This window comes from Apodemus sylvaticus, chromosome 15 (genome assembly GCF_947179515.1).
Source record: "Apodemus sylvaticus chromosome 15, mApoSyl1.1, whole genome shotgun sequence".
NCBI lineage: Eukaryota > Metazoa > Chordata > Mammalia > Rodentia > Muridae > Apodemus > Apodemus sylvaticus.
Window position 1 is genome coordinate 55,599,948 of NC_067486.1, and position 13,806 is coordinate 55,613,753.

A 13,806-nucleotide genomic window follows, 5' to 3' on the forward strand; every position below is an offset into this window, starting at 1 on the left:
GCCTGCTACTGACAGAACAGGGAGGGGACACTGTGGTAAAAGACCCCGTGTAACTGGGAGAAGTACCCTGCTTTCCTGCTCCTCGAGGGTGACACCTGCATTCCTCTCCATGTGGCCACACCCTTCTCCTACAGTGCAGGACCCTTCATGAAGCCCTTATTGATTGTTCTGTTGAGCACAGAATAGAGTGAAACTCGCCCTTCTCATCATCTGAAGAGCGGACTCCATTGTTCCACATGTGTTATGATTCCTGCTGTGATTATATCTCAATGTTTGTCTAATTCTCAGATTTATTTTAAAATTGTTTCATTTTTTAACTTAATGTGCAGGAGTGTTGGCCTGCGTGTATGTATGTGTACCACATGTGCCTCATGACCACAGAGGCCAGAAAAGCACATCAAATCTACCTGGAACTAAGTCACAGGTGTTTGTGAGCCAAGACTGTGGGTGCTGGGAATTGAACCCAGGATCTCTGCCAGAGCAGTCGGCGCTCTCAGCTACTGAGACATCTCTTCGGCCTTTGATTTTCAAATGTTTTTTACATTATCATTATCATGATCGTCATTATTGATATGGTTTTTTTTGAGACAGGGTTTCTCTGTGTAGCTCTGGCTATCCTAAAATTCTGTAGACCTGGCTGGCCTCAAACCCAGAGATCTGCCTCTCATTTTTTTTATTTTTACAAAAATAAAAGGTTTTATTTTTTAATCATTCCCCTTTTGCTTCTTGGAAGTTTTTGTGGTTCTCTATTTCACTTTTTGATGTTCCACAACTTTACAACAGGTTCGTGGGCAAGTACCTTTATCCCTTCACTGTAGTAAGTCCTCAGAACTCCAAACTCTGGGCACCGAAACATGAAGGAGCATCTCTCAAACCTCACGGAAGGGCCATTGGTGCTCTTTGAGAGAAAGGACCTACCCTCTCACCCTGTGTCTCCGTGACCAAGGCTGAAGCTGGCATCCGTGCGGCTGTGGAGAGCTAACCGTCTGTGGCTCCTTCTCTGACCACTGACCACCCGGCGCTTGGCACCTGCAAAAAAATTATTTGACGATTGAACGGATGTTCTCGTTACGGTGCTTGTTTGTGGGGGAAACTTTGAAGCCCTCGGTATCAAGCCAGCTGAATCTGATAAACTATTTTATGCTAACACGCTAATGGGAAAGGGCGGAGATCCAGGCTCTCAGGACCTGGTGAGCCTTTGAACTAGAACCTTTTAGAAATCCAACCTCTCTTATCTCTAATGGCCCAGGAGCCAGCCATTAGCCTGACTGGGGCCCCTAGCTACCCGGAGAAAGCAAAGGAAAGAGAAAAGGGTGATAGAGAGAAGAGGGGGTAGGGTCAACTCAGGCAGGATAAAAATGGCAGCTTAAAAGGCCAAGCAATAAGTCTTGGAGGTCTGTATGCCGGAGGACGGGTCTGAGGTGATGTCCCACAGAATGGCATCAGTAAATGTGAAAAAAATAACATTGAGAAGTGTCTTGATCTCTTTATTTCCTCCACATTAGCTGCAGCAATCTTTACTTATTTGACTAATTAGGTAAAACTAGTACAATCCTGTGGTAGTCAATAGGCCTAATTAACTACGAAAAGCCCACTAACATTTCTTGTCCTACATTCATACAGGCTTCATGAGTTCAGCATATCTTTGTTAACTAGGTGTACTTTGAGGGGAAATAGAAGCTACACACGTGTGTGTGTGTGTGTGTGTGTGTGTGTGTACATGTTTAGCCAAGACGTGTGTGGAGTCTCATATACTCTGGATATTGTCTTGCAGGGCTCTAAAAGGATCTCTTTGTTTTTAGCTAATCTTTCTCTTAGTAAGCCAGGAGGTTATGAAATTCTCCCAAGATGCCTTGCAGCATTCTTCTACCAACCTCAAGCTTACTCGCACCTTGGCTACTCGCATTTTGTACCTAAGGTCTTTCCGGGAAAGAGCTAGGAAACTGGGGCTCTGGAGATGTCCCTTGTGTGCAGAGACAGTAGAAGAAGGACACTTCTAGTTTCATCTCTTTTTTTCTCTCAGGTTTCTAGGTGTGATTCCATTATGAGGTCAGGAGCCAGGAGAGGGGTTAGTAAATGTTTCCCTTCAGTGTCTTGAGGATTGCTGACAGAGTCTGAGAGCTGCCTGTTATCACAGATGTCTGCATGCCTTAGTTCATCTGTCCCTGCTAATTAATCCTGCCTGCATTCCTACTCTGGATGTGGGCCACCGGGAGGGAAGGAGTGAGGGAGCGGGGAGGGGCTGAGCAGGGGCAAAAGAATAAGGTGAAAAGAGGAGGAAGAAGAGGAGAGGGAGGAGAGAAGGGAAGGGGGAGGAGGAAGGGAGAAGGAGGAGGCTGAGGAGGAGGAGGCTGAGGAGGAAAAGAAGAGGAGGGGGAGGAAAGGAAAGGGAGGAGGAGGGGTGAGGAGGAAGAGGAGGAGGAAGAGGAGAAGGAGGAAGAGGAGGAAGAGGAGAAAAAGAAGAAGGAGGAGGAGAAGGAGAAGAAGATGATGATGAAGAAGAAGAAGAAAAAGAAGAAGATGATGAAGAAGATGAAGAAGAAGAAGAAGAAGAAGAAGAAGAAGAAGAAGAAGAAGAAGAAGAAGAAGAAGAAGAAGAAGAAGAAGAAGAAGAAGAAGAAGAAGAAACACTGAGCTAGGAAAAACAGGGCAAGCTAATTTGCAAAACTAAGGAAAATACAATTAAACACAATGAAATGAAAACAACAACAACAAATTTTTTTTTCCTGAACTGGACAGTGAACAGGGCCCAAGAGAAGGACCTAGAATGTGAGGTGCATTCCATATCAAAGGAGAGACTCTAAGACGCTAACACTGGCAGAGGAGGTTAATTTTTTTTTTTAATTTTAATGTTTATAAGTTTTCACTGGATACACAAGTGCGGAGGACCTAGCCGGAAGCTGTCCCTTGCTAGAACCCACTGGCAAGAGTCATGGTTCCAGTTCTGGCCTCAGTTTCCTCTAAGATGATCTAGCTCACAGTGCAGGGATATTCAGACACAATGGTTCCTAGGTTTTTTATACTTAGAAACCACGGGTCTGCGCGGAACCCTGCAGAAAATCACAGCACAGCCCTGTTTGGTTTCAGACCTGGACTAGAGGCTGAGGTGCTTGTTTTATATATCAGAGCAGATCAGGCCTCCAGGTTCTCCCAGCAGCTCTCGGTCCCTACGTGGCATTCCCTGCCCCCAACCTTGAATTTTCAGGCCCTTCGCTTATATCACTTTGCCCTCCACTCCTTCTCTTCTTTCTCGGAGTGCTTCTCTCTCTTCCCCCTCCCACCCTCTTTCCCCATGGTGACTCCACTGTCCTCAATCCTTGAGGCCAATGAGAACAGCTTCCCAATAAACCTGCCTTCAATACCATATAATCTCCCTTAAATCTTCTCATTTCACCGGCGACAGAGAAATAACCTATCAGTCTCTCCGCGGGAGAGACAAGAGGGCTCTCCTGGACATAACAGATTCCAGTTCTAACAGTGCCATAGACAGTCCGGGCCATAGACAGTCTCCTTGTGGACTGTAACATCTCCATAGCCCCCCTCTCCTCCCCCGTGCTGAAACTCGCAAAGTCTGTCTTTTGAGAGGTAGAGATAGCCACCAAGTGAGCCTCTTGGGGATAAAGGGACCTCCAGTGCATGTCTATGCCCACCCTCTGCGAGCTGCTCCTGATACTTCCAAGAAGCTCAGTGGATTTCATTGATCAAGAAAGATCAGAGGAGGCACAAGACAAATCACACCAATAAGCTGTACTAAATAAAGGAGTGGCTGAGAAAACTCTTTCAGGCTTGTGAGGTGAGTGGGGTCTCTCCATGCTGACATTCTGACACTGGGTTACAGAGGCTGAGCTGGAGCAAGGGCATCTGCAATTTATAACAGCTCTGTCCATCCGCTTTGCCCGCAGGTAGCCTGCAGACCACATGTTCAGAAACACCGGGCAGGCGTTGTGGGGTGGATCTGGGGGGGGGGGGGGGGCGGGGTGTGTGGAATGTCAAGCAGACAGAGTCTGTGGAAAAAGAAACCCAAGTTAGCTCAAAAGGGTTTGGAGTCTTTCCAGGAGCAGGGGCCCTGCAAGGTTTCTAGGCAGGGGAGTGTGACAGCTCGGGATGCGATGGAAGGAACTGTTCTCACTGAAGCTAGGGTCATTTTCTCTTTGCTTCTGCCCCATTAGATATCATTGCTTCAAGGGCCCTGAACGAATAGCATTCCACGAAGGCCTGCAGGTTCCGCAGGAGCCGGCCTTCCAGTTCCCAGCAAAATGTGTGGCTCACTGGCTGCGTTCAGCCTTGCAAGGAGAGGATTAATTAGGTAAAAAAAAAAAAAAAAAAAAAAAAAGCAGTTGCACACTAAGTGGGTGCCCATACCCGGGTCTGGCCTGGTGTTTTGCTGCGCTCATTCAGGCATACAATACTCTCTTCAGTCCTAAGCGCCACCTCTTGAAACAAGTTGAAAAGCAAGTTCCAAGGGAGATGCCCAAGTGTTGGGTTTTACACAGACTAATAGTGAACGGCCTTCTGTTTTTATGGCTGCCAGACTGCGCTCACATTGCTAAGGACACTATAGAAAAGAAACATACATCTAACATCTGACTGCATAGTTAAATGATGGAAAAATATGTTTTGTTGTTGTTGTTGTTGTTTTAAGAGTGAGGATTGGCTTTGCTGAAATTGGAGATTCATGCTTTGTGAGGTTTTTTCCCTTAACATTAAAAATGCCATATGTTTAATTGTACTAGGGCAGGGAAATTAAAATTAGCACCCATAATGTGTTTCATTCTTTAAAGAACATTTCACATCAGAAAACCAGAAAACAAACTGTATTTTGTTTGTTTGTTTGCTTCGTTTTGTTTTGTTTTTTTTTTTTTTGAGATAGGGTTTGTGTGTGGGGTGTGTGTGTGTGTGTGTGTGTGTAACCCTGGCTGTCCTGCAACTCTGAAACTCACTCTGTAGATTAAGCTGGCCTCAAATTGACAGAGATGCCCCTGCCTCCTGAGTGCTGGGATTAAAGTTGTGTACCACTACCACCAGGCTCAAACTGTATTTTTTTAAAAAAATATTTATTTATTTTATTGTATGTGAGTACACAGTAACTATTTCAGACACACCAGAAGAGGGCATCAGATCCCATTACAGATGGTTGTGAGCCACCATATGGTTGTGGGTTTTGAACTCAGGACCTCTGGAAAAACAGTTAGTGCTCTTAACTGCTGAGCCATCTCTCCAGCCCCCCAAACACAAAAATCTTACATGAACTCATTATTACCTATAAAATGAGTTTTAGGTTAAACTCAAACTGTATTCTTACTGATTTGTTTAAAGCCACACAATTAGAATCCTTATGCCAGACAGTTTCTGACTCATTCCCAAGATGGAAACTGAAGGGTCTCTGGTCAGTGGGACTATGGCTACCAGTGCTCACCTGCACACTCAATAGGAAACCCAAGCGCAGCCCCAGAGCTGGCTGCCTTAGCAAACATTTTGTTCATGTCAAGGCGTAGGTAAGTCAAGGGTGAGACCACCACACCCCATCAGACTCCAGCTAGACTGCACAGTTCATGATGGCATATCTACCTATCTTGTTAGAGATGTCAGCTCAACACTTTGAACTTAAAGCAGCTCTCGGAAAACTTAGAAAAAATATAATATTATTCTTGAGAATTCAACTCTATTAATACTAGTGGACATTGCCATGATATGTTTTATTTTCCCTCAGACTATTTCAAACAGGCCTTTCTTCTATCTTGCCTGTCTCCATCTCTTCTTTTATCTGCACGGCTCTGTTTGTTTTGCCAACTTTGATGTCTCAGTTTTAAACTTACAGAAACTTTGCAAATCCCCTTATTTTTATCATCCTTAGCAACTGAGTCCAACAACCAAAATTATATATATAGCTAAGGAGATGACTCGGTTGGCAGTATAATTGCTGTGCAAGTGTGAGGAGCTGAGTTCAGACCTGACACGCCCACATGTAAGGCATGTTCTGCCAAACACATCTGTGACCTTAGCATGATGGAATGCAGGGCCAGAGACCGACCCCTTGGGCTCTCTGGTTGAGCTAGTTGGCAAGTTCTGTGCCCACTGAGAGATCCACTCTCCAAAGATGAAGGGAAGAGCAGCAGAGAAAGACACCATTTGTCAACCTCTGGCCTCCACATGCATGCTCACACACACACACACACACACATGAACTATAAACATCCACGAATCACCAGCCTTACACTGCTATTAAGTAAAGTGTGAACTTTCTTTGGGTTTCACCAAGTTTTTAGCTAGTTGTTTCCTACTTTAAGACTCAACCCATGGCCCTATAATGTATTCAGTAACCATCCACTGGAGTCTTGCTCTTTTAGTCGCATGGTTCTTTCTACTGGAGAACATGACGACTGTGCAAATAATGTTCCTAGTATGTCCCACTGAGGGGACCTCAACCTGTGGGTTGTTTTTTTGTTTTTGTTTGTTTGTTTGTTTACTATCGATATTTTAACATTGATCACTTGGCCAAGCGATTCCCTTGAATTTTAGCACATGAAAAGTAATTAGAAAAACTGTTTTGTGGCTAGGGGTGTAATTTAGTGGTCTAGCACTTGTCTGCTGCTCCTAAGGCCCTGGGTTTGACCATAGATTAAAAATAATAAAGTCTTAGAATCAGTGTACTATCTTGTGGAGGGGGCTGGGGAGATGATTTGGTTGTTGTAAGCACACACTGCTTCCACAGAGGACTGGAGTTCGGCCCCCAGCACTCATACAGGGTATATAACCTCTATGATCCAGTTCTAGGGAATTTCATGCCTTTAACCTCTTCTGGAACCTGCACTCATGTACACAAATCCACATACACACAAGTAAAAATAAAAATATAAGTCTTTAAAAATATCTTAGGGAAATGATATTTTGAGACTATTTAAGTATTTTATATCTTCACTGTCCACAAACATCCACAGAATTTTAGGCTTTGTCATTGGATCTTGGATCTTGACCTGACATTTCTGGATTCTTCCCTCATCTCTCTCTCTCTCTCTCTTTCTCTCTCTCTCTCTCTCTCTGTGTGTGTGTGTGTGTGTGTGTGTGTGTGTGTGTGTGTGAGCTTATTGAAAACAAAACCACAGGCTTTGTGCATGATAAGCCAAGTACTCTAGCCCTGACGTTGATGTAAAATATCATTGCTATGGTATTTTAATAACTGTTTCCCATTTCTCTAATTCCTTCCACATTTGTTATTTGACTTTATCTCATTTGTTAATTTAATCATTCATGAATATCAGAGGGACTTGTGAATATTTATTGTGCTTTAAGAATTATAAATCCAAGTTGGACATGGTGGTGCATGCCTTTAATATCAGCACTTTGGAGATAGAGGCAGGTGTGTCCTAGTCTACACAGTGAGTTTCAGGACAGCCAGGGCTACACAGAGAAATTGTGTCTCATATATATATATATATATATATATATATATATATATATATATATATAATCCAATATATTTCACTTTTTTTTGTTCCATCTTCAGTTGTACGTTGACTTCTTTGCCTTTTCAGATGTTTTCTTCACTCTTTTCTGAGTACTTCCTAGATCATTGTACAGCAAACACTTAAAAAAATCTATAATTCTTTCTATAAAGATGTGTAGAACTGAGATTTGCATTCAGGGAATTCTCAGTGGTACAAGAATGCTATCTTATTCATTTCCTCTCAAGAGATTTGTATAAACGTTAGGTGTACCCTAGGTTCACATATACACACACTGTAGGAATACGCATATGTACACACACACACACACACACACACACACACTACATTCTTTAGAAATATGCAACATAAAAATCTTCTAGCATTTACTCAGTACCCATTATTTAGCAAATATTCTGCTAGATGCTTTGCGTGCATATTTTTACATCATGAATTCCCACTGATATCTCAGACTCTATTGCGATATCTAAATTTAATTTGTCTAATCCAAGCATGCACACACACAGCCGTGAGAAGTGATTTACAAACTGCAGCTTACTATTCGTGTGCACTTCCGGTATCCGTCAGACAGTTCGCATCAGTTCTTTTCTTTCTACTCCTCCATTATGGTTCTGTTACTCATTTGAGGTACAGTTATATCTAATTTTACAGTTTTAATTCCGTCTTGAGTTTCCCCATTATCCTGGTTGATTTTGAACAACTGGGGCATGCAATGGGACTCCCTCTTTGTGCAGTACAGTTCTATGGATTTCTTTTTCTTGAGATAGAATTTCACCATGTAGCCCAGGCTGGTCTCGAACTCACAATCTTCTGTCCTGGGCATGCTTCCATGCCCAGCTCCTTTCTATAGATTTTTGACAAATGCACATTATGAAACTTGAAGTTGGTTTTCCATAGCCATGAAACTTGAATTTTTTTTTCTTGTTGTACCTCTTTAGCTGCCTCTGTTTATTTTCACAGTGCCTTACAATAATGTTATGAACTGGTTATTCCCAAAGGAGCAGAGTGTCAGGGTCCTTTGTGTAATTGGTCCCTAACTGGGGGGGGCCACCTGCGTCTATATAAAGCCACCACATGAATTCGATCAAACCATTTTTCGCCGTCTAAACAGCCCGTGCCTCCCTGGTCAGTTAGACTGGCTCTTCTGACAATCCACGTGGACACTTAGGACTCGGAGCAGCTGATGGGGAAGGATGTGTTAGTCACAGCTGGAGTGGAAAGAATTATGACAAGTTGGCAGCTGCTCAGTTCCCTTCTTTCCTGCCTTCAGCAAACATCTGGATGTTACCTATCTTGTTCCAAGAATCTAGCCAAGGTTTTAGGACTACAAAAGGCCTGCTAAGTGCTAAGTAGGCCTGGCTATCATGGGTTTTGAACCAAGTACAGATAGACCATGAATGAATGGGGTAACTAACTTCCAATTGTGAAATGTGGAGGCCTAAAATAATTAGGGGACAGTGCAATAAAAGATTTGATAAGAGTAAATGCCAGGTGAAAGGTGGCCTCACGCAATAGGCACCTCTCACGTCCTGGATGAGGGCGGAGGGCAGAGAGGGTCACTAAGAATTAAGCTAAATTTTATGTGCCCAGTATTAGTGTGCTGAAGTTGGCAGAGACATAACACACAGAGCATACACGCGAAGCACTGGATACGTAAAAGATCCGGGAACATTTTGCAGAAATTGACAGGCAACAGGAATGGATGGAGAATGACTGGGGACCACGTTTGGTGGAGAATTTGAGACCAGTGGGAAGGATGTAGCTTGCTTTTGTTAAAGACTTTGGTTTGAAAGCAGGTGCTGAGGTCAGTGAGCGAAGGTCCAAGGCACAGTTAACTTTGTCACTTCCTTTTAATCGTTCGTTTGTTTAAGCTTCTTCCTCCCTCCCCTTGCGTCTCCTTCTCCTCTTCCTCCTTCCTGTCTCTGTGCTGCTGGGGATTGAAACTGGCCTCCGCAAAGGTGTCTCCAACAGGAATGTGGGAAGCAGAGAAGTACTGGAAGGTGAGAAGATGAATCCGGAAGCGTCTGGAATATCCCAAGCAAGAGTGATGAAGGTCTGCACTGGGGCAGAGGTTGAAGGGAGTACGTGCCAGGATTTGGATGTGGTAGAGTAGTGGTTAGTGACCAGCTGGTGTCAATTGTAAAGAAAAGCTAGGCAGCAGCTGGGGGAAGACTACCTTTAAAAATTGTGTGTGTGTGTGTGTGTGTGTGTGTGTGTGTGAGAGAGAGAGAGAGAGAGAGAGAGAGAGAGAGAGAATACATGTATGTGTATGAGGATGCCAGAGGAGGGTTCTGAGCACACGTGTACACACACGAATACACACACACACACACACACACTTTATACACACATATCTATTACTTTGAGGCAGAGGCTCCTCCTGAACCTGGAGCTCATTGTTTTTCTGGCTAAACTGACAACTCTAGGAATCCTCCTGCCTCTGTACCACCAATTCCCAGGGTTAGGCATGCAGATGCTCATGGCCACAAGCAGCTTCGAACCAGAATCATCAAAGTTCAATGTAGTCCTATTTGTTGCTTATTTGGTTGTCTGAGTCATAACCAGGGAACTGCCAAACTTGATATCCTGAAGGCTTTTCAACTTTTCTAATATGGTAGATAGCTAGTTTTCTCATTGCTCTTGGTTGAATGGCAATTGCTGAGTGAAATTATTTTTCCCCTCTCTCTCTCACGTTGACACTCTTGACCGGAATTGTTGGGCCATATGTAGAAAGATTTGTTTTGTGGCTTTCTACACACTGGCTTGTCTATTCATCATCATACCTGCTAGGTCTGAGGATACAGAAGCTTCCAAAAAGGGAAGGGTCTAAGAAAATGTTTAATGGTTTAGGAAGATGTTTTGAGGTTGGTAAATGCAAGTTCTGAAGGATGCTTCCTTGTAAGCTTCAGGGAATGTACACTAATCCTCCACTCACAGGTCAAATGGACTCAAGATAAGTACTGTCCATTAACAAGCAGCCTGCTTCTCCCCCCACCCCCACCGCACCCCCCACACCCACCTGCCTATTCCTGAGGGTAGGATCTGTTTCCCTTTCCCTAGCCCTGGCATCCACCCACCCCTCCTCCAACTCCCAAGAGGTTCAAATGCACGCACAAGAAAATTTTTTCTCTCTAAATTCCTTAACTTTATCTTCTGCTCCTAACATGCAGATGTTCCCTCAAAATCTGCATCTCGGACAGTTCCAGAGAAGCTGCCCATACGTGCTCCTATCTACCCTCGCAGATGCTTCTGCTGGGTCTGCACTTCCCTAGCCACAGATGGTCCGTAGATCCTTGGCAGAAGTGCAAGAGCCGGCTCATCCAAGACTTGGCCAACATTCCAGCTTTCTGCCCACACCCCAAACACTGAGCCCCAAGGTCAGCGGGAGGTAGTCCTAGATAATTACTGCATCCCTTATTTATTTATAATCAACAAAAGCCTGGGGTGTTCGATTTTGGACCTGAGACAAGGGACTGAGGTGCACAATATACATATCAGAACAGACCTGGCCTCCAAGTTCTCCCAGAATCCTTCAGTCTCTACCTGGCTTGGCCTCCTGCAATCTTGAACTCTGTAGCCCAGGGGCTGGACTGCCCTTCCTGTGAAGCTCCTTCCTGTATAATCCAGATAGTTCTCTCAGGCCAGTGAACCTGAGAACAACTTCCCAATAAATTTGTCTTTAATCTAATCTAATCTGTTTTGAAACTCCTTTCACTAATCTAAGAATGTCTTAATTACTATTGCTTTGTAGAATGCTTCGAAATCAGAGAGTGTAGCTCAAGGCTTTGTTCTTTCTCAAGACAATTTGGGCTAGTCAGGGTCTCTGAGTTTATATGACTTTTAGAACAGTTTTCTCCATTTCTGTTGGGATTTTGATATGCAATTCATTGAAGCTGTAGACCCAAACATTTTTTAAAGCATACAACTACTCACTAAGTAAAGTATGTAAGCCTGGCAAAATCTGAATACAGTTGATGGTGATATCATATCTATTTATTAAGATACTGTGCCATAATTTGAGTAACAATTTTGCTGTTGTTGAGGGTGGGCAAAAAGCATTTGGGATACTTGAGTGTCTTTATTTCTACAATTTATGTTATTTATAATTATTTCAAAAACTTATTTTTAAGGCCGTACAGCTAAAAGTCATTTCAAACATACTATTCATATCTGAAACAAAATATGACGATCATACAACTTTACATCTAAGATAAACGAGTCTTGACTTGCTTTGGGTAAGAGATTATATTTTGCTTTTCAAGTTGTGATTCCACCCGAAGCCCAAGTTATTGGAATTCTTTCAACATTCCAGCCCACACAGGTGCAGTAGCCTTCAATAGCTACGACAGGAAACGTGGTTTTATTCTGTCTTCATTCCTGCATCCATCTGACTTGCTATATATTGTTCAGATGTTGTGTTGAACATTAGCGGCACAACTACATAGAAATAGGGATTAAAGATATTGGGCTTAAAGATATTCTAGCCTAGAAAACAGACAGGCAGCCCCTCCCCCTCCCACAGGGGCTATTACAATTACAATGCTCGCAACACCTTCAAGACAAAGGCCAGGAGAGTTTCCTGTACCGTAGGAGAGCTGGGATGGGATGGGGCAGCTGGGAATGGATGGAGGCTTCCTAGAGGGAGCAAGGCTCCAGAAAGTCTTGAAGGTAAGTTAGATGGGAGAGAAGAGGAGAAAGATTTCGGTCTAGGTTGGAAGTGGGCCATCTAGGAAGAAAAGACAGTGTGCTGGTACTTAGCGGAAGCTCAAGGGGACAGGAGAGGACAAGATGCAATGGGTGTGTCACCCGGTCAATCGGCTTAGAGAATTGATCAGGGCTGAATCAGATTGGTGCTTGCCCACGGTCCCAGAAAGCCTGGCAGAAAGGAACATGACTGAGCGCATTGTTCTCTCTCTCAGATAAGTCATAGGAACGAGGTTGGATGGGTTTAATGAGCTTGAGAAGGAGACACTGATATTTTTTAATACTTAAGAAAAGACAGCAATTGGCATAGGTGGATTTTGTGGTTCCTTCTCTCAGTCCTTCCTTATCCTGAGGAGAGAGCTTGTTAAATTGGGGCCACCAAGCCTGATCCAACCAGCATAAGGTAAACAAGAGGGAATGATTTTTTTTCATTCAGTCAGAGAGAGAGAGAGAGAGAGAGAGAGAGAGAGAGAGAGAGAGAGAGAGAAATGCTCCCCTCTCTTCCTCGTGGCTCTGACAGGAATTACAGAGATCTTTTAACCACTGCCCAAAGAGGCTACCCAGTTTACCTTATACCAGGAAAGCGAACGGTAGGGCTCAATATTTGTTAAATTTTGCCTGTGGGCGCAGGGGCGGAAAAGTAGGAGAGGCTGAAGGTCTATAGTGCACGGTTGGTTTTCTGTTGCTATGGCCCGATGTTCCAATGGCTCTCCAGTATCCTTTGAAGGAGAAGGAAATTATATGCTTGAAGCAAAACAAGCAAACCCGAGACCTGTCTCCAAGTTTGCAACGGTGGCTTTGGCGTTAGATTTCGTGTTGCTCAGGGCCGGGAATATTGATTCTCTCCATGGAAGCGTTCCCTTGCTACAAACCCTTATGGGGTGTGTGAGAAACTTCTTCCCTGGTGAAAGGCTGACTGAACAAATTTAACGGAGGTTGTTACCCACTGAGCTTGGTATCAATGCTCCGAGGTCCGGTTCTCTTTGAGTTTTGCTTTCATCTGGAATCTCTCGCCTCTGCCCTCTTTGCTGTGGCTGCCACACAATATCAAACAGCTGGAGTCTGGGCAGCTCCGGGACCAACTTTCTCAGCCGCACACGTGAGGGTGGGGGTGGGGAGAACAGATGGAGGCCATTGGGGAAGGTGGGGATTTCATGCGGACTCGGTGGGGGCTGTGCTTGCTTCAGAGAATCCGATATCTTGGAAAAGTGGGACTGGGGTTAACAGATTTTGTTCGTTTGGAGCTTAAGACGTGCGCAAAATCAAGCGTGCAGGGATGAATGGCAGAAAAGGGCTTTCATAAACTACCTTTTTTTTTTCTATTTGTCTAGCCCGGATCAAATTTCCAATAATATAACAGCTCTCGGTAAAGTGGCTACCAAAGGTTTTGATTAAATATAGTGTTACAGTGAGCATAACGTAAGAACTCAAGAGTAAGAATAGCTCTAGCCAGCAGCAACTATACTCACTGTATACTCATTGTATACTCACTGTATACTCACTGTATACTCATTGTATACTCAAAGGAGTCATTGGTTGACTCATTTAGAGATATCCTGACAGACACTAATATGTATTATGAGTATATGAATACATATGTATATATATATATATATATGGAGAGACTCCATATGTATTA